Source organism: Podarcis gaigeae (assembly GCF_964106915.1).
Source record: "Podarcis gaigeae genome assembly, chromosome: 3".
In the NCBI taxonomy this organism is placed as follows: domain Eukaryota; kingdom Metazoa; phylum Chordata; class Lepidosauria; order Squamata; family Lacertidae; genus Podarcis; species Podarcis gaigeae.
Genome location: NC_139680.1, coordinates 24,129,791 through 24,149,638, shown reverse-complemented (window position 1 = coordinate 24,149,638; position 19,848 = coordinate 24,129,791). Strand labels below are relative to the sequence as shown.

At 44.1% G+C, this 19,848-nt stretch overlaps 1 long non-coding RNA gene across 1 annotated transcript; it reads left to right on the top strand.

Moving 5' to 3' along the window:
- Window positions 1-282: 282 nt before the first annotated feature.
- Window positions 283-1,763, top strand: LOC310841207. The gene is made up of 2 exons (XR_014562406.1): window positions 283-417; window positions 898-1,763. It is a non-coding gene; the product is annotated as an uncharacterized lncRNA (long non-coding RNA).
- Window positions 1,764-19,848: the final 18,085 nt, after the last annotated feature.

Genomic DNA, 19,848 nt, shown 5'->3' with positions numbered 1-19,848 from the left:
ATTTTTATCCCATTCTTTCTTCATGAAGCAGCCCACCCGTTCCACCTTCCAACAACACTGAGATAGGTTACACCAGTGGTTTTCAACTATTGCGCCGTGGCACCCTGGGATGCCTTGAATGATGCTCGGGTACCGCAGGCAACACTGGCCTCTGTCCCTCTTTCCTTCCCTCCTTCCTCTGATGCCCTCTTATGTCTCTGCCTCTCAAAGGCTTCCACAGCTGTTTGTTGCAGCAGCCCTGGCTACATGCTTTGCAGGCGAATGGTGCTTCAGGGGCTGGCCAGAGGAGAGGAGAGGAGAGGAAGGTGTTCAAAAAGAGGTGAGGGGCTGCTGGCTCTGCAGGCAAGGGTTGACATAACTGGGCTTCTGAGGCTTGGAGCACGTTTCTCCACAGGGGAGCCACAGAAAGAATGTACCGTATTTTTCACTCTATAGGATGCACCAGATCATAGGACGCAGCTTGTTTTAGAGGGGGAGAACAAGAAAATAATTTCTCCCCCTCTCTGCTTAGCGCCCTTCAGCGAAGCAGCAGGAGAAACGGAGCCCCTTCCATTTCTCCTCCCTCTTAGCTGAAGGGGCGCTGCACAGCTCTCCCTCTCTGCTGAAGCCAGGAGAGTCTTGCTCTCCTGGCTTCAGTGAAAGGAACCTGAAGCCTGAAGAGCGAGAGGGGTTGGTGTGCACCGACCCCTCTTGCTCTCCAGGTTTCAGCGAAAGCAACACGAAGCCTCCGGAGCGCGGAGGGAGCGCTCCCTCTGTGCTTCGGAGGCTTTGCATTGCTATCGCTGAAGCCAAGGAGCCTGAATTCGCTCCATAGGACGCACACACATTTCCCCTTAATTTTTGGAGGGGGAAAAGTGTGTCCTATAGAGCGAAAAATACGGTACTTGGTCAAGGGAGCTGTGGACTCAGAAAGGTTGAAAACCTCTGGGTTGGACAGTGGCTGATCCAATAGCATTCAGTAACACTCTTTGTAGCTACCCGGGTTTTCTGCTCAAATCTCCACCCTGCAGATGCCACAATTGCTCTCAGATGCTCTGAAATGCATTTTCTCTTTCATCTTCTAAGTGAAGCCTTCCAACCATGAAATATTTAAAAGGGGCATTTATTTTATAAACATGCAGATTAATTTACTGCACTGATGTGTTTCATATTAGCTCGGAGAAACATGCAAACATGTTTTATGGTGTACATTGACTTCAGGCAGCACATCCACCCATGGAAATTTCCAATGGACCCAGTGGGGCTCTGTTTTCCCACCTTCCACTCCCCATAAATGTTCACACAACAAGTGGGCATTACAGTTTATAGCACCCATCCCATGTACCCTTCCCATGTTTCCCCTCTGCCCAATTCAAGTGACTTGGGCATAGAAGCAGCTTGTATGGATGCAGGAGGGATGGATGAGGAATTGGGAGGCTTGCAGAGACATTTCATCCCTGCTGATGCCCTCTCATGCTGCCGGAAGGAGGTTGTGTGTGAAACAGGGCCCCGTTGGAATCTTCACCATGTGCTTAATATATTTTTTTAAGGATTATCATTCAGCGAATATTTGACCTTTATCCCAGGGACAGCTGCTTAAAGCAAGTAACAACGTTACTTCAGAAAAGGCCCATAGAGTCTGTTAAAATGCATGATCGTTCCTTGCAAAATGTTAACGTTAAAATTTACTATTTCCAACGAAAGCAGGAGATCCTATAATAAAAGGCATCATTTAAGTGGTGTGAAATATTGCATTAAAAAAAAAAACATTATACACTTAAAAATGGTCATGGTTGTGAAATGTTTAGATATATGGGTTTTTCTTTAAAATTGGTCGGAACTGCAGGGTTGGGGTCTCTTAAAACTGGTAAAGATTTTTATTTTTAAAAAACTGCACTTACTTCTAATCTGGAATTATCTTGATTTGGTCCTATACTTTTTGGAGCCAGCAATGGAAGGACTGAGCAGTTAAGTTTGCTGTTGTTTGCTGATCAGATTACACTTTTCCTCTTTGCCCCAAAAGTCCCTGTGGTGCCTCCCCCCCACCCACTTATTAATTAAAAAGAAAAGTGAGAGTAAATATAAAATGGTCTTAGGAACTGTTTTGATGAAAGGGACAAATTATTGGCTAGGTATAAGAATAATAGATGGCATCCTTCTGTCTTGGGAGACAAGAGATGAGGTCAAACGGTTGGCTGGTTGCAATGCTTGCTGTGGTTGTAGAAACCGATGTGGGAGAGGCATGTTTTGTTGCAGCTGGGGTAGATGAAGCCATCCAGTTGTGCTGCTGCAGATGCACCATGACGTTTCTTCTCTCTGCGCTCCTCCTGGCGGTCATTCCTCCTCTGGTCACTACTCCAATCCAATCCAAGTTTTATTGCGGCAAAAGCCAGTGACACTAAACACCACAAGATCAAACAAAAAGAAATCAACAACAGCATCAGGAAAAAAAAGATTACACAAGGGAACTTCGTAGTGTGCCATTCAACAGAAGAGATTTACGCTTCCTGATTACTAAAGTGCAAAATTTGGCCACCTCATATGATATTGAGCTTGAGGAGTCTTCCAAAAGGTATCTGGTCACTACTGTAGATGATATTTGGAGGCAATTCAGTCCAGTTCAGGGGTCCCTTATCACCTAACCCAATTTCCCTTAAATAATAATAATAATAATAATAATAATAATAATAATAATAATAATAATTTATTTATACCCTGCCCTTCCTGGTTCAGAAAACCGGGCTCAGAGCAGCTAACAACAAATTTAAAACACTTAATTGATGCAACAAAAAACAGCATAAAGTACAGTATAAAACATGAATACAGTGGTACCTCGGGTTACATACACTTCAGGTTACAGACTCCACTAACTCAGAAATAGTACCTCAGGTTAAGAACTTTGCTTCAGGATGAAAACAGAATTTGTGCTCCGGCAGCGCGGCAGCAGCGGGAGGCCCCATTAGCTAAAGTGGTGCTTCAGGTTAAGAACAGTTTCAGGTTAAGTACGGACCTCCGGAACGAATTAATCCGACGTACCACTGTAAGAATAAATTCAGAATTCAAAATCAATTTGGGGGAAAATCCATCCAATAAACATTAGATGGTCTTCTTGGGCTCTGAATTGCTACATGCTGTGGGGCAGAGAGGGGTGGACTACGTATATAATGGCACGTGTAGAGGACTGGCTGGATTGTCGCCACCCCCCAAAAGTTTCCCAGTGTCAAGCATGAGATCCAAAGAAAGGTTGAATCTGTATCATAAAAATAGCTATAGGTGACCTTAACTGCTGTCCTTGGGTCTAGGCGTTTGGAGGGGTCAGAAATAGCTAATATGGAGGAAGTGATCCAGACTGGGACACTATTGTGGGAGGTAAGGTGGATTTAACCTTCCATCCTTTGCTGCAGTTATGATTTGGACCAGACCCTCCACACTGGTCAAAGCCCTGAATCTCAAAGGCAGAACTACCCTGTTGAGGTCATGTGTAGTTAGGCTGTAATGTATGTGCTTGAAGTATACAGTGGTACCTCGGGTTGCATACACTTCAGGTTTCAGACTCCAATAACCCAGAAATAGTGCTTCAGGTTAAGAACTTTGCTTCAGGATGAGAACAGAAATTGCGCTCCGGCAGCGCAGCGGCAGCAGGAGGCCCCATTAGCTAAAGTGGTGCTTCAGGTTAAGAACAGTTTCAGGTTAAGAACGGACCTCCGGAATGAATTAAGTACTTAACCCGAGGTACCACTGTATTGGATAAGTTTAAAACATATTGGTAACAGTCAGCCGCACCCTGTTGCACACTCAGTGGAACAAATGATGAAACGTGATTTCCGGAACATTGCCCAGCTTCATGCAGCGTTATTATAAAGGTTTAGTAAAGAATAAGCTAACCCATACCATTTCTGCCTGTCTTCCAGGGGCAGTTTCTTTTAATTGGGCAGCTGGATCAAAAATCAGGAAGTCAGTGCAATCATTTCATCTGCAGAATTCTTTTCTCTTGAGCATTTCATAACACGGCTCCTTTCCTGCCATGTAATGTATTTCCTGTATGTCTTCACAAAGCATTTGTGCATAACTCCCACACACATGTACAAAAAAAAAGAAAAAGAAAAAAAGCATTATTAAGCATCTTGGATGAAAACGTTTACAAGCAAAGTTTCCATTTCCACAATTTCATGGAGCTCCAAAACATATGTAAGGCTCTAATCCTGCAACCGGGGTAAAACTGCAGCCTCCTTGAATTCAAAACTAAGTGTATGAGTGTTTTCAGAGCCATAATCTGGACTTAATTACTAGCCATTTAATGCAGTTTCCTTTATGTGATGCCTGCGTAATCATACCCAGATGATTGACTTTGCCGGGTGCCAGTAACATATGGGACACTTCTAAACTGATTTCCTGCTTGGTCATTTTCTCATGCGCAGACCCCCAATCAGTCCTGCGGTGCTTTTAATTTCAACACTATGTTGGTTAAATGGATATACAGTTGGGTTTTCTGTCGCACATTAGCAGTAACTGGGAGTCTGGCTGAACAATTACACTAAATCCATTTATAGCCTCGGCACCGTTGTATACAAATCCTGTTTACTCCATGAAGACTTTCACAAGAATAGCTGGGAAAGGAACGACCCAATATTTGAACTACAAAAGCTCTCATTAAATAGAATGGAAATGATACTAATCGTACCTGTTTAATGAACAAAAGCCCTGTGCAATCCCTAATGAGCATTTTATGCACAATGAGCTCCCTTGTAAATAAACACCTGATACAATTTCAACTCTTTTAAACAAATACTCTCCTTATTCCCAAGAAAAGGGTGTCTCTCTTGTGCTTTTGGTTAGCAGGCAGAGGAATTGCTCTCAGTACCAATGGGTCTTCAGCTCATGAGTGGCTTATTTTCAGTGTCTCCCCTGTCAATTTGATACAGCTACAAAAGCACGTCAGAGAACTGTGTCTCACTCGCAGGACACTTAGTGCAAAGTCATATGAAAGAGAAGTTGTGCCACAGGTCCGTGTACTGACACAAACATTAAGAAATGGGTTGAAATTAGGTGCTCTTTGCAATGCCTGGCTTGATATGAGTGGATCACCGATACATTTATTATTATTATTATTATTATTATTATTATTATTATTATTATGTGGTGATCATGTAGTTCATTGCAGGTTAGGCTCCTTCAGGGAATCTAGACAAGCCCTTTCAACAATTCTGCCAGACGAACGCTGCGTGTTAGACCACTTCAAGCTCTTTATCAGGCAACTATGTAATGACTGCGAAAATTACTGTGGGATAGGAAGAGAAAAGCAATTTAAATCCCCCCTCCCCCACCACTTTCAGTCCTAGGAGACTGTTAACAAAAAGACTGTTAACACATGACTAATTGGATGCAGGACTGCCGCCAAATTTTGCCATCACGAGTCCGACTACTTTTGAACACTTGACCTGTTTTCCAGCACATTCCGTCCAGTTTTCAACACTTGACCAATATACTTAAAATAATATTTTTGTAACTGTTAGGTCTCTCTCCCACCACCCCGCAGGCTTACGTTATTTTCCGTAGCAGGGACAGCATCTAGGACATTGTACGGTGTTTCCATAAGCTGGTTTGGTGCTTTGTAAGTCTTGGCATCCCCATTGGAAAAGGCTGGATGCACTTCTTCCGTGATCATGCCAGTTTTCACAGATTAACTAATGCAAACACTTCTGACACAGTGCACAACTCCAACAAACTACATGCAGAGCAAGTGTGATTCGTTAGCAGCTTGTTTCTCAAATACGAAACAAGAATTTCCATAAAAGCTTTTTCTGTACTACCTTGGCATATGCTGTACTGGAATAAATACAAGCAGAAAGAAAAGGCTCCCCCCTGGAGGTTTGCAGTTGGCCAGTGTTGTTCTTTTTCATTCTTTCTTTTAAAAAGTATCTCATACATTGTTTTTGTGTTTTCTCATTAGAAAGTTGTGCTCAATGTCAAGACTTCATTATGTTCCTATGAATTTTAATGTAAATCCATTATTCTGGGAAGACAACTGCTAGTCTTGCCTGAACCTGAACATTTTGCAAGGATAGAAGTCATTCTCACCCACCCACCCACCCCATACAACGCTAGGTAATCTCCAGCCCATAGACCTAAATAGGCCTGGCAGATGTCTTCATTTGGTCCACACTAGGGCTGGGCGATATATCACCCAAAACTGGTTTGAAGTCCATATTGTGATGCTGGTTTCATAATTTTTGACCTGGCAATATGTTGTGAATCATGGTGTGTGCATGTATGTGCTATGCAAAAATCACAATATGGGAAAAACCGTGAAGCCAGCCAATGCCTCTACCCATCCTTAGTTCAAATATCGCGATATACCGGTATTGTGATATATCGGTATATTCATAGTGTTTAGTTGATGATATATTGTGATGTTGAAAACCAGATACTGCCCAACCCTAGTCCACAAGGAGGCATTTTGGCCAAACCACATCTACCTGACACCGTATGTTTCATCAGTCATGGGGCAGGTAAGGACACAGCTCTCTGCTGAAAAGGCTTTGCAAGCACTGGTGATCAGTTGATTTTCCAGCACTTGGAAAGCACTATGCCTTTGCACACACAGTTCAATTTCAAACCATGCAGGCAAAGGGAAATGTTTTACATCGGGTGATTGCCAAGCCTGGCAACCTGTCAGAAAGACCCACGGGGCTGGGGGCTAGGACCAAGGCATCTTGCCCACCAGCTGGAAGCAGTTCACTACCCCTACTCTAAAAGCAAACTCAGATGGTGAGTGGTGACAGGTTTGGAGCCGAAACAGCGCCAAGGAGAAATAAGAACAAACATATTCTCACACATAGGATTCTCTGGTCAAGCTGCATGTTTCTCACCTCTGAGGTGTAAAGCTTAAAAGTAGAAGGAGGATGTGAACCTAAGTCCATTGTCTTTTTGGTTGTTGATGCCTACAATGTGATATTAAAGAGTGGCTGGTAAATGTTATTTGTTATTATTATTATTATTATTATTATTATTTATTAAATTCATATACAGTGGTAAGGTAAAGGTAAAGGTACCCCTGCCCGTACGGGCCAGTCTTGACAGACTCTGGGGTTGTGCGCCCATCTCACTTAAGAGGCCAGGGGCCAGCGCTGTCCGGAGACACTTCCGGGTCACGTGGCCAGCGTGACATCGCTGCTCTGGCGAGCCAGAGCCGCACACGGAAACGCCGTTTACCTTCCCGCTGGTAAGCGGTCCCTATTTATCTACTTGCACCTGGAGGTGCTTTCGAACTGCTAGGTTGGCAGGCGCTGGGACCGAGCAGCGGGAGCGCACCCCGCCGCAGGGATTCGAACCGCCGACCTTTCGATCGGCAAGTCCTAGGCGCTGAGGCTTTAACCCACAGCGCCACCTGCGTCCCAATATACAGTGGTACCTTGGGTTAAGTACTTAATTTGTTCTGGAGGTCCGTTCTTAACCTGAAACTGTTCTTAACCTGAAGTACCACTTTAGCTAATGGTGCCTCCTGCTGCCACTGTGCCGCCGGAGCACAATTTCTGTTCTCATCCTGAAGCAAAGTTCTTAACCCGAGGTAATATTTCTGGGTTAGCAGAATCTGTAACCTGAAGCATATGTAACCCGAGGTACCACTGTACCGCCCTTCATCCAAAGGTCACAGGGAGGTTTACAGGTCCAGTGCATCATGAATTCTAGTCTATTAGGTGTTACATTCTTATCTTTTTAGGACAGCGAGATACAGCTCAGGAACACCTGGTTGGGAAGACTGAAAGAGCTTTGCTGTTCAGCTGGAAGATAGCTAGGATGATTTGAGCTGACGAGGAGCTGAAATTGAATATGCGTGCTATCTTTACAAATGCTTTTGAGTGTGCTCACAAACCAACAATTCCGATTCCAGACTCTCTTTCGGCTAGGATGTGAGAGTCAGTTTTTCAATTGTGCCCGCTTTATCCTTTGCAGCAAGATTGTATTACTCTTCCTGTGCGATTCTTCCAAAAGGGCAGAGCAAATCCAAGGCAGCTGCCAAGCTGGTGAAATTCTCCCTGTGCCTCTGAATGTTAGAAAACGTTCCTTCCCTGCTTGGATTTCTCTTTTTGTGCTGCAGAAAAGAAAGAGGGGAGCGTTGAGATTTCAAGCCATGCAACCTTAAAAACTCTCCAACAGTATGAAGCAGATGGAAAATAACTTCTGGGCTTATACACTCAAATGACATGAAGCTTTACTGCTGTTAATCCTGAAGGGTGTTTGGTCTCATAGCTGTAAACCCAACTTTTATCAATAGCATGCCAAGAAAGATACGGTACATACATTCAGCTGAGAGGGCACAAACTGTTTTGCCATTTTGGTTACGGCCAGGGCCGGCCCTGTCATTAGGCAGAGTGAAGTGGCCACCTCAAGCAGAGGAGTATGGGTGAGGGGAGCAGCAGTAAGGTGTTGGAGGGCAGCTGCATGTCTGCTCTGCACCCCACTCTGCCCGTTATTCTACTGCCCCCAGATATGGGGGGAGAATGCTACTCCACCATCAGCGTTGAAGTAAGGTTCGTCTGCCACTTTGGTCAACTTCTGAATGTGAGGAGGGGTGCTATCTTATCTTTTTCCTCAGGTATAACAACAACAACAACAACAACAATTTACTATTTATACTCTGCCTATATGGCTGGGTTTCCCCAGCCACTCTGGCCAGCTCCCAACCAAATATTAAAAACACAATACAGCATTAAACATTAAAAACTTCCCTAAACAGGACTGCTTTCAGATGTCTTTTAAAAGTAAGATAGTTGCTTATTTCCTTGACATCTGATGGGAGGCCATTCCACAAGTAGCAAAATGTCTTGGGCCTGTTCTCTTCAGATGCTTTGGACTACAACTCCAATAATTCCTGAATGTTGACCGTGTTAACTGGGGTTGATGGAAGTAGATTTAAGGGGCAGGGGGAGAAAGGCCCAGGTGCATGAGTGAACCTCACTCTGCACAAGCAACAACTGATGCTGATGAACTGTGCATGAAGGTGGGTTCTTCTAACAGCACCACCACCATTTCCTGCCTTCTTATTTGCTTAGGGTGGTTTTGAAGAAGAGAAATGGAGAAAAACAGAAGACAAGACCGTCTAATATAGACGGTTAAAAATGACTATAATTGGGTTACACATCACCAGCTGAGGGTGAAAAAATCCAGGTATGAAAAGGTTGAAGACCTGTGACTTAGGCTTCAGTCTTATATAAATTTACCTGGAAGTAAAGTAAGTTTGAATCCCTGCGACGGGGTGAGCTCCCGTTGCTTGGTCCCAGCTCCTGCCAACCTAGCAGTTCGAAAGCACAAAGTGCAAGTAGATAAATAGGTACCGCTCCGGTGGGAAGGTAAACGGTGTTTCCGTGCGCTGCTCTAGTTCACCAGAAGCGGCTTAGTCATGCTGGCCACATAACCCGGAAGCTGTATGCCAGCTCCCTCGGCCAATAAAGCGAGATGAGCGCCGCAACCCCAGAGTCTGTCACGACTGGACCTAATGGTCAGGGGTCCCTTTACCTTTAAGCACCAATGAAGTTGGGATGCAGGTGGCACTGTGGTCTAAACCACTGAGCTTACGACTTGTCAATCGGAAGGTTGGCAGTTTGAAGCCCCGCAACAGGGTGAGCTCCCATTCCTTGGTCCCAGCTCCTGCCAACCTAGCAGTTTGAAAGCATGCCAGTGCAAATGGATAAATAGGTACCACTGTGGCGGGAAGGTAAGCAGCATTTTCGTGCGCTGCTCTGGTTTCCCCAGAAGCAGCTTAGTCATGCTGGTCACATGACCCAGAAAAACTGTCTGCGGATAAATGCCGGCTCCCTCAGCCAGTAAAGCGAGATGATTGCTGCAACCCCAGAGTTGTCCACAACTGGACTTAATGGTCAGGGGCCCCTTTACCTTTAAGCGCTAACAAACTCAGTGAGGCTTACTTTGGAGTGGATATGTACAGGTTTGCACTGTCAGGCATACAACATACTTTCTTGTACTCAACAACAGCCACTGACACAAATACACTGGAAATGGCAACACTACATTTATAGAAGAGGTGAATCTTGTTGCCTATATCCTAGAACATTAGTTTATTGCCATTAATATTTCACTAGTTGGGGAAGAGTAATTTTTTGGGAGGTGGGTGGGTGGGACAAGAACTCCAGCTGACATCCCACACTCATTTTGCTTCTCTCATATTCCCTCCTGCATCCTTTAATCCTGTCTCTTTTCTGATGGCCCAGCTGTCACCTTGCCTTCCTGTCTACTTGCATTCTTCCACCTCCAATAGCCAAGCCTGACAGAAAGAGAAAAGGATATGGCAGGACTGGACTGCTCTGAGGAAATCTGCAGGAAGTCCAAGCGGCTGTGGGGGACGGCTGGAATGATGTGCCAGCAGCCTGCTGTGGCCTGAGGAGGGGATCTTCAGTCACCTCTCTGCTGCGGTCCCACTTCAGAGTGACAAAGCTGGAAACATGTACTTATTTGAACTACCCTGCTGAATCTCTGGCTGCACGTCTCTCTTGTTTCCTTCTCCGCATTGCTATGGAGCTTTTAGAACTTGAAACTTAATTGCTTGTCAGGGCCTGACAACGTATCTATTACTACAAGAGCTAGTAAGTGGATTGAGATCTTACATGTGGCTTTTGTTTCCTTTAAATACCACTAGGTAAGGTCACAAGTTCCGCAAAGCAGTGGGGGAGCTTTACATTGCCTGTTCTACACAGGAGGGGTCCCCCTAGCAACGGTTTCATGTATCTGACATCATCAGCAGAGGGGGAGAGACAGGTTGGCAGAGCAAACCAGAGAAAAGGGGGAGGTTAAGAATGGGCGAAGGCAGCAAGCTGAAGCTGTTTTCTTTGCAAAAACAGAGCTACTTGTGTGTCTGTCGCTCCCACACATGCCTTTATGTTGCTTTAATTAAGCGGAAGCAGCAACAAAATGAGCTTTGGAAATTTTTGAGCAAATATTAATTCTGTGATTGTAACTTTTCCCTGGGCAGTTTGCATGCTTATATTTGATTCCCGTTTACATTGAATGCTTCCATTTTAAACTATCAACTTCCCTCTTATTTTCTCATTTATAAAGGGAAGACACTGCATCCTGATATTAACAGATCCCCCTCCCTTTTGACCACAATTCAAATACATTTTGTAACACAGGGTAAAATAGAAAGTACCTTAGTAGTTTCCCATAGTTCCATTTTAGTTTTCTTCTTAGCTATTTCCCGTTAATTCCTGTTAGTGTAGCATGATACTTTCCACCTACATTTTTCAAAGAATGTGTTTTAAACAATATGAGACAGAAAGGAGTCCTGATCATTTTCAAGCAGTTTGTGACTCTTTCCCCATTCAGATTTTGTACATACTGTCTACAGTTACCAGGTGTTTTTTTTTGCCTCATTCCTGGCCACATATTTTCCTGTTTTCTCACAATTTCTTGTTTGAGTGTTTGGTTTTGTTCGCACCCTGCTTGAACTCAAAAAGCTGTGATGTTTTATTTTAAAAGAATTGTGCTGTTGCTTTTTGGATTCACGCAATCCTAAGGTTACCAAATTTTTCAATGAATCCAGGGACACTGTTCAACTTCAATGGATTTTGTATGGGGGCTGATTTGTAAATCCGGGGTTGTCTGGTAACCTTACGCAATCCTGCCATGCTCCCCTAAACCAGCATGGGGGCCTCGCTTTATGGAGAATAATGGATTCCATCATTCAGAAGGTGAATCCTCAATCTAGCAGCTAGAGAAAGATAAGGTTTTATCACCTAATGGGGCTTTGTTGACAGCGGGGCAACAGCATGCTCTCCAGCCACAAGGTAATAAATAATAATAATAATAATAATAATAATAATAATAATAATAATAATATTTTTTTATTTATATCCCGCCCTCCCCAGCCAAAGCCAGGCTCAAGGACCACCATGTTCTTCCTTCCTTCTGCTCTCTGTGTTAGGGGGGACCACCAACATTTTTCAATTCATGTAAGATGCAAATCTGAATCATTGCTGCCTCTTGTATTTTCAGAGACAGAGCAGCCATTTCTCCTTCATCCCACAATGCTTTGCTGCAAATTGAGATCCTTTCACATCAGGCATGGATTAACCTAATTACATGTGTATTAGCATCCCCGTTGCCTCATCTTAACGCTGTTGTAAACTGCACTCTTGGATTTTCATCTTACCGAAGCAACATAGTTTTGTCCTCTTTTTGGCTCAACATCTAACCTGGTGAACAGAGCTGAGAGTGGGTGAGGCAGTTGCCAACAACCCCTACCCAAGGTGTAGCATCCTGTTCTGTCCCCCAGCTTTGCTGCTGATCTCGCCAGCCTCTAAGAGCAGAGAGGGACTAGTGGCAAAACTCTGCAGAACACCTCCCATCTTGTTGAGTTGGTGGTGGGAATCTGGGAAGGATTAAAAAAAATCATGCTCCCAACATTGTGGCTTTTGTTTTGTTTTGTTGGTTCTCATAATGCCTCCCGTCTTTAGTCTATATAATAATATATAATAATAATAATAATAATAATAATAATAATAATAATAAGAAGAAGAAGAAGAAGAAGAAGAAGTTATTATTTATACCCCACCCATCTGGCTGGGTTTCCCCAGCCACTCTGGGCAGCTTCCAACTGAATATTAAAAACAGTACAGCATCAAACATTAAAACTTCCCTAAACAGGACCGCCTTCACTTGCCTTTTAAAAGTAAAATAGTTGCTTATTGCCTTGACATCTGCTGGGAGGGCATTCCACAGCGCAGGTGCCACTACCGAGAAGGCCCTCTGCCTGGTTCCCTGTAACCTTGCAGTGGGAAACTGCCAGTAGGCCCCCAGTGCTGGACCTCAGCGTCTGGGCTGGACGATGGCGGTGGAGACGCTCCTTCAGGAATACAGGACTGAGGCTATATAGTGAGAATAAGTCATTTTTTCTGCCCATCAGAACTTGCAGAGGTTTTTCTTAAATAAAAACATGTATAAATTAGTGATGTATGGAAGTGAGAGCTGGACTATAAAGAAGACTGACCGCCAAAGAATTTATGCTTTTGAATTATGGTGCTGGAGGAGACTCTTGAGAATCCCATGGACTGCAAGAAGATCAAACCTCTCCATTCTTAAGGAAATCAGCCCTGAGTGCTCACTGGAAGGACAGATGATGAAGCTGAGCCTCCAATACTTTGGCCACCTCATGAGAAGAGAAGACTCCCTGGAAAAGACCCTGATGTTGGGAAAGATGGAGGGCACAAGGAGAAGGGGACGACAGAGGAAACGATGGCTGGACAGTGTTCTCAAAGCTACCAGCATGAGTTTGACCAAATTGCGGGAGGCAGTGGAAGACAGGAGTGCCTGGCATGCTCTGGTCCATGGGGTCACGAAGAGTCGGGCACGACTAAGTGACTAAACAACAACAACAACATAAATCTAAATGCAACCACAAACACAAAAGTATGGAAGCAGCACTCTCCCCCTCCATGGATCAAAGCTACAAAGCAAAATGTTTTCAAAAAGGCTTTTCTACAGCTACACCCCCTCACACTCGAGCATCTCCCAGGTAACAGAGGCTTCATTAGGATTCATCTGTTTCACATTGTGACTCTGAGATATCTTGCAATAGTACAATGAGGCTCTGGGGTGGGAAAGACAGCAAGCAGTTTTTAACCTTCTGTTTAATTGCACTCAGTGGATCTTCGTGAAAAGGCACATTCACATGCAATGAAACTTGTGCAGACTTATGCTGATGCCAGCGTCCATTTCCAGTTTTATTAGGGTATGTATAAAGGCAAGATGATAACCATTAGGGCTGATAGGTACCTGATTTCGCTGTCAGAAGCTCTTCTTTCACCATGCCTCCAAGACCTTGTTTGTTTAAGGCAGTAGACTAGTTCTCAACCTACCATAATAAACAGTTAATAACTTTTAGATACATGTGGAACATATGTAGGCCATACATCTGATAATATCCATGTTTGCTCATAACCTAGGGCAGGACAGTCACAGAAAAGATGTAGAAGCTGAAGATCAAATAATCCAGAAGCAAGTTACTTTGGGCTAAGGACCCTAGTGGACCAAAAAAGCTTTATGAATTGAAAGTTGCCTTACTGATCCTCTATAACTGATTGCAAGCAAAAAGGTAGGAGAACATAGCCTAGCCTTGCAAGGCTGGCCTACCTTGAAGCAGAGTGAGGAGGCAACCACAAGCAACTGACTTGGATGTCATGAAAGGGTAGCAAGTTGTTTGGATTTTTTCATTGGCTGAGGTCAGAGGTGCCAGCTCCCTGGGGCCATGGGTGCCACAGCACCCACAAAATTCACCATGAAGGGGTCAGGCAACCACAAATTTGGGTGCTGTGGCCCTGGGCACCCACAGTCGCAGGGCCAAGTTGGCACTCCTGGCAGAGATGGGGAGAAAGAGATGCTTCTGGGAGGTGCTAAACTTGGATGGCCTCGGTCACTATGCATTTTGACATGTTTGGTGCCTATGTGTTGTCTGCCTCGGACAGCAAAATGTCTAGGGTTCCCGGGCCATGTGGCCTCATGTGCATACTCTTCAGCTGTGCCTATTTTCTTGTGATCTGTGCATGCATTTTTAAAAAAGGATGTTACCTTATATTATAATTTTACTTGCCAGCTGCACCTGCTTAAGCTACATGAGAAAATTGGATTTCACCATCATGTTGGTGTTCACCTTGAATTTTGGTATTTTGAACCTGCCAGTATTTGTGTTGATACTCTCACAATGGAGAATTTTATCATCTATAAATGTAATTAAAGTTTCAGTCAATCTGGCTTGTAAGCAACAACGTTACTAACCTTCAGTAAGGTTAGCAAGTGGCCCTGGATCTCAGAAGACTGTCTTGCTCTGCATTACACTGTGACTCAATGTCATGTTCGCCTTTGTCACAAGTTTGCTGTTATCATGGTTTAAGATGAGCAGGCAACACTTTCTTTCATTATTCACACATACAAGCAGGGCTTTCTTTCAGCCAGAACTCACCGGAACTCAGTTCCGGTCCCTCTCAGGTGGGTGCCATTGCCATTCTAAGAGAACAAGGGAGGCCTTCATGGTGAGTTCCAACACCTCTTTTTGCAGGTCCAGGCATTGGGTTCCCATACCCCAACCTATACAAATAAGAGACCAATGAGGCTGGTTTTTTTTGGGTCAAAACAGGCCACAACTTTATTGAATACAAATGAAAGAGGTTTGGCTTGGGCATGGGGCAGTCGGAATATTTCTGGCCCACCCACCGGAAGTCACGCGTGGTCAATCCAGATGGGGGTTCCTAGGGCTTACATCAAATAAGGCGACCCCGCAGGGACCGTTGTCTGGGGGAATGCCTTCGGCCCTGGCCCCACCTGGGCACACAGACATGGCCACCCCCCCCCGGATCCCTTTAATGGTATACCCCAGCATTGGGAGGGGCATACAAAGACTACAACTTCCCCTCCATCCAAAACAAAGGATTGCTCCAATGCCCAATCAGTTGTGACAATTGCTATGAGGCAAAACCACCTGGTCGGTGCTAAGTAGCCCAGTGGGCAAATTCCTACCCTGCCCATTGGAGAACGGTGACCACCGTAGCCACAGCAAAGTCATTGACTACCAGCTTAAACCGAGGGTGGGCAGGCGGGGGGGGGGGGAAACCCAACAAAGGAACAAACAGGTAGTGCCCCAGGTGTGGGCTGCTTAAATGGGCAAGGGGCGGATCCAAGGGAAGCCTACCTGCTCCACTGGCTCTGTTCCCTGGCACAGCCCAAGCTCCCAGCCTGCATCCCCATTAGCCAAAGCCAGGTGCAGACTAGGATCCAGTTCCTGATAGGCAGAGGGGGCTTAAGCTCATTTCAGCTCCCTCCTTGGGGCCCCAGTGAAGAAGAAGAGTTTGGATTTGATATCCCACTTTATCACTCCCCTTAAGGAGTCTCAAAGCGGCTAACATCCTCCTTTCCCTTCCTCCCCCACAACAAACACTCTGTGAGGTGAGTGGGGCTGAGAGACTTCAGAGAAGTGTGACTAGCCCAAGGTCACTCAGCAGCTGCATGTGGAGGAGCGGAGACACGAACCCAGTTCACCAGATTATGAGTCTACCGCTCTTAACCACTACACCACACTGGCTCTGCTGTCCTGCAACACCGCCACACCAAAAGGGCTTCTAGAGTGGACTTCTAGAAAAATAGCACAGCATACAAGGATATATCCCCACTACTGTACCCCCTCCCTATGAATGTGATGCATAGACGTCACTGTGCAGAATATATGCTTTATGTAAATGAGTGATCAAATAGATAAACCTGAGGCAAAATGTTTGTTTGGGTGACAATAGAGATAATGTGGAGGATTTAGCAAGCTTTGGATCTCCCCTCTCTCCATTTCAGTCAAAGTGATTCCTCTTCAAAATACTTTTAATTTGAATAGGGAAATATTGATTTCTGAAGCTTGCCCAAATTTAATTAGACTGCATATCTTTTCTGCATGTCTACAATGTAGACATGAGTAGAGAAGAAATAAGCATGGTTGCTCGCCAGTGCACAGCAATGACATGAGCTACTGGGCAGCAAGAAAAGGCATCTCTTCAGTCAAAAAATGTGGGACTTTCCCACATTTTGTGTTTAATTTTCTTTTAGCAGCACTGCTAACTGCTGTGTCAACAGATTCTGCTCCCCCCATTCTTATTCTTTTTAGAAGTAGATCTAAGCAAAGCAACGTGAGCACTTTGGCAGACATAGCGGAGGTCACAGGCTACTCTATGTTGTACTTGAAAGCACCACTAAGCGCTCGGCTCATGTTTGAAGGCGAAAATGCATCCTCAGGGTCATATTATCGAGCAGCCATCCTTGGCAGTGTCTTGCTCAAAAAATAAAAAAAAACCTTTTCTTTGATTGCATCCTGTGGTTTCAAATTATTTTGTTGGGAAACAAAGCATCTTTATTCATAGTTACTTTGATATTCTTCTAAAAACCACTGAGGCTGGTTGGCCGGAACAAAATTAAGCAGCTGAAGACCTTGGAAATGTGTTGGGACACAATGGACGACAGCAACAAGCTTTAGACCTAACCCTTTTTCTGTCTAGAGCACTAGTCTGCCTAAGAGAAACTGCAAAATGGTCAAGAGCTTAATTATATGTAGCTGAAATTTTGACTTACTGGATAATTTCCTACATACAATTTTAAACATATCATTTAAAAATAACACATAATAACATCTGAAGAGCTTGCTGGCTCAGGCCCAAGGCCCATATAGTTCAGCATCCTATTCTCACATTGGTGACCCAGATGTCCATGGAAAACTTGCAGGCCAGGAGCATTATTGCCTCTGACCATGGAAGCAGAATATAGCCGTCATGACTAGTAGCCATTAATAGACTTATGCTCCAAGGATGTATCCAAACCAACAAATGTACACGACATTCTGCTTCCATATGACCTCTGCATATTCACCCATATATTCTAAAATAGCCAAGTCTAAAAACCTATTTGTGTGTGTGTGCATGTTTATTTATACTTTTCAAGTTTATACATTTCACTAATTTTACAATCATTTTGATATTTCAAAACTTGGCTTCCTTCTACCCTCTTTCTGCGGCTCCTTAAATTTATTTTTAATATCTTCTGCATATCTAAATTAACTTAATTTGCTCATTTATTCATCTTTTTATAATATATACTCTTATAAAACTTGCAGGTTATTACAACAATCCTGTCAATGTTTTTATCTGTTTATACTTTATCGGTAAATATTCAATAAACCATTTCCATTCTTTTATTTAAATAACTGTTATTTTGATTTCTTATTCTTCTGGTAAGTTTTGCCAGTTCTGCATATTCCATAGGTTTTTGGATCCTTTCTTCCTTTGCTGGGACTTCTGCTTCTTTCCATTTTGGGGCAAGTAACATTCTTGCTGCTGTAGTAGCATACGTGAATAAGTTTTTATACTGTTTAGGTAGTTCTGTCCCTATAAGTCTAAAAACCAATTTGAAGCATGTAAAGGTCCCGGTGGATGCAAGTTATCCCACTGAAATAAACCCATCAAAATCGATGGACTTATGTCTATGGATTTCAGTGGGCCGGCTTGGGGGATGGCTAACAATGGATGTCATACTTGGGGCTCTAAGTGGGTGTCCTGCAGCCTTACCCTCTAGCATATGGCATTGTAGCACTTGAAAGCCTCCGGTCTACAGCTTGCTGGGCTCAAGCGTTTGTTTATTTATTCTCCCCACTTATCCATATGCAGGAGTGCCTTGATGTATCACAGATGTGGTGGATCAACGTGTTGTTCTCCGATTTTGTACTTTGCATAAAAATCTTTGCTCTTTACATACCTCTTGTTTGGGACAGATTTTGTGCTTCAGGCTTTGGAAAAACAGAAGGGAGGCGAGATCGTGGGCCTCCTTTGTGGATGCATAGAATTCTTCCTATGTTGTTTGACAATAGGCACTTTCTCTTTGCTTATCCCTTGTTTTTCTTTTTTCCTTGCTATCCCCACTGTTTCCACCTACCCACCCCATGCCTTTCAAGGAATGAAATATTTATTTAGGCTGTTTATATACCACTTTAAAAAATAAAAATAACTCTCCAAGTAGTTTGCCTCATACCTTAAAACATCATAAATCAGAATCACATACAAGAAATACCAGGGGGGAAATCCACGTTGTAGAACGCCACAATGAGCAGCGAAACAGGATGCCCTCTTAAATATCTGAATAAAATGATACACATCAGAATCAACCACAAAATTACAATGAAAGTCCCACGTGTTAAAAAAAAGTACAATTAACAGCTACACAAAATATTCTCTAGAACATTGCAAACAAAACATTATAAATCAAAGTAAACTACAAATATTTTATTATTGCATTAATGAAGTGGTGCCTGGTTTCTCTTCAGCACAGGCAACAGGGTGGCAAATTATCACCAGCAGGCCCATAAGATAAGGGTTGCCTCGTAATTGGTGCTGAAAAGCTGCGCACAGGATCAGACTTGTAGCTTTTGCATCTGCCTGATGCCTGTTGATCAGTTATTCTGGGAAATCAACCCAGAACTTACTTTGACCTCTTATTTGTTTACAGTGTGTGTGAGAGTGGCTGAATAAGAGTTTGGAAGCAAATTGATCCAAAACCAACATTTCCTGGCAAGATAAGGAGATGGAGGACTCTCCTCTCCTGCATGTAACAGGAACAGAGCTGTTATCTTTACAGAGTGGAGTCCATACCCGCAGAGTAACATGGTGACCTGCATATAACCCAAAATAAGCCTGAAAAAGAGTACGCGTCTGGCGTGCCCTGGAATAACCTTGTTCACCATTCTAGAATCAGGAGCTGATCTGGATTTTAACCATGGCTGTTAAGGTAAAGGTAAAGGGACCCCTGACTATTAGGTCCACTCGTGGCTGACTCTGGGGGTGTGGCGCTCATCTCGCTTTATTGGCCGAGGGAGCTGGCGTACAGCTTCCGGGTCATGTGGCCAGCATGACTAAGCCGCTCCTGGAGAACCAGAGCAGGCCACAGAAATGCCGTTTACCTTCCCGCTGGAGCGGTATCTATTTATCTACTTGCACTTTGACGTGCTTTCAAACTGCTAGGTTGGCAGGAGCAGGGACCGAGCAACGGGAGCTCACCCCATCGCAGGGATTTGAACTGCCAACCTTCTGATCAGGAAGTCCTAGGCTCTGTGGTTTAACCCACAGCGCCACCCGCGTCCCTACCATGGCTGTTACTTGATGGTATTAAGCTTTTAGCCTCTGCAGTTCAGTTGATTATTTTTCTCCATAGCATGGGCCATATGAGCAGCTGCATCTGTGCAATGCCATAAATCAGGCAAAGAACCTCAGGCCCAGGGATTAAAAAATGCCCCTCCACCCTTTCTCAGGTACTCCCTCTCCCCAGGCTACAGCTTTAACC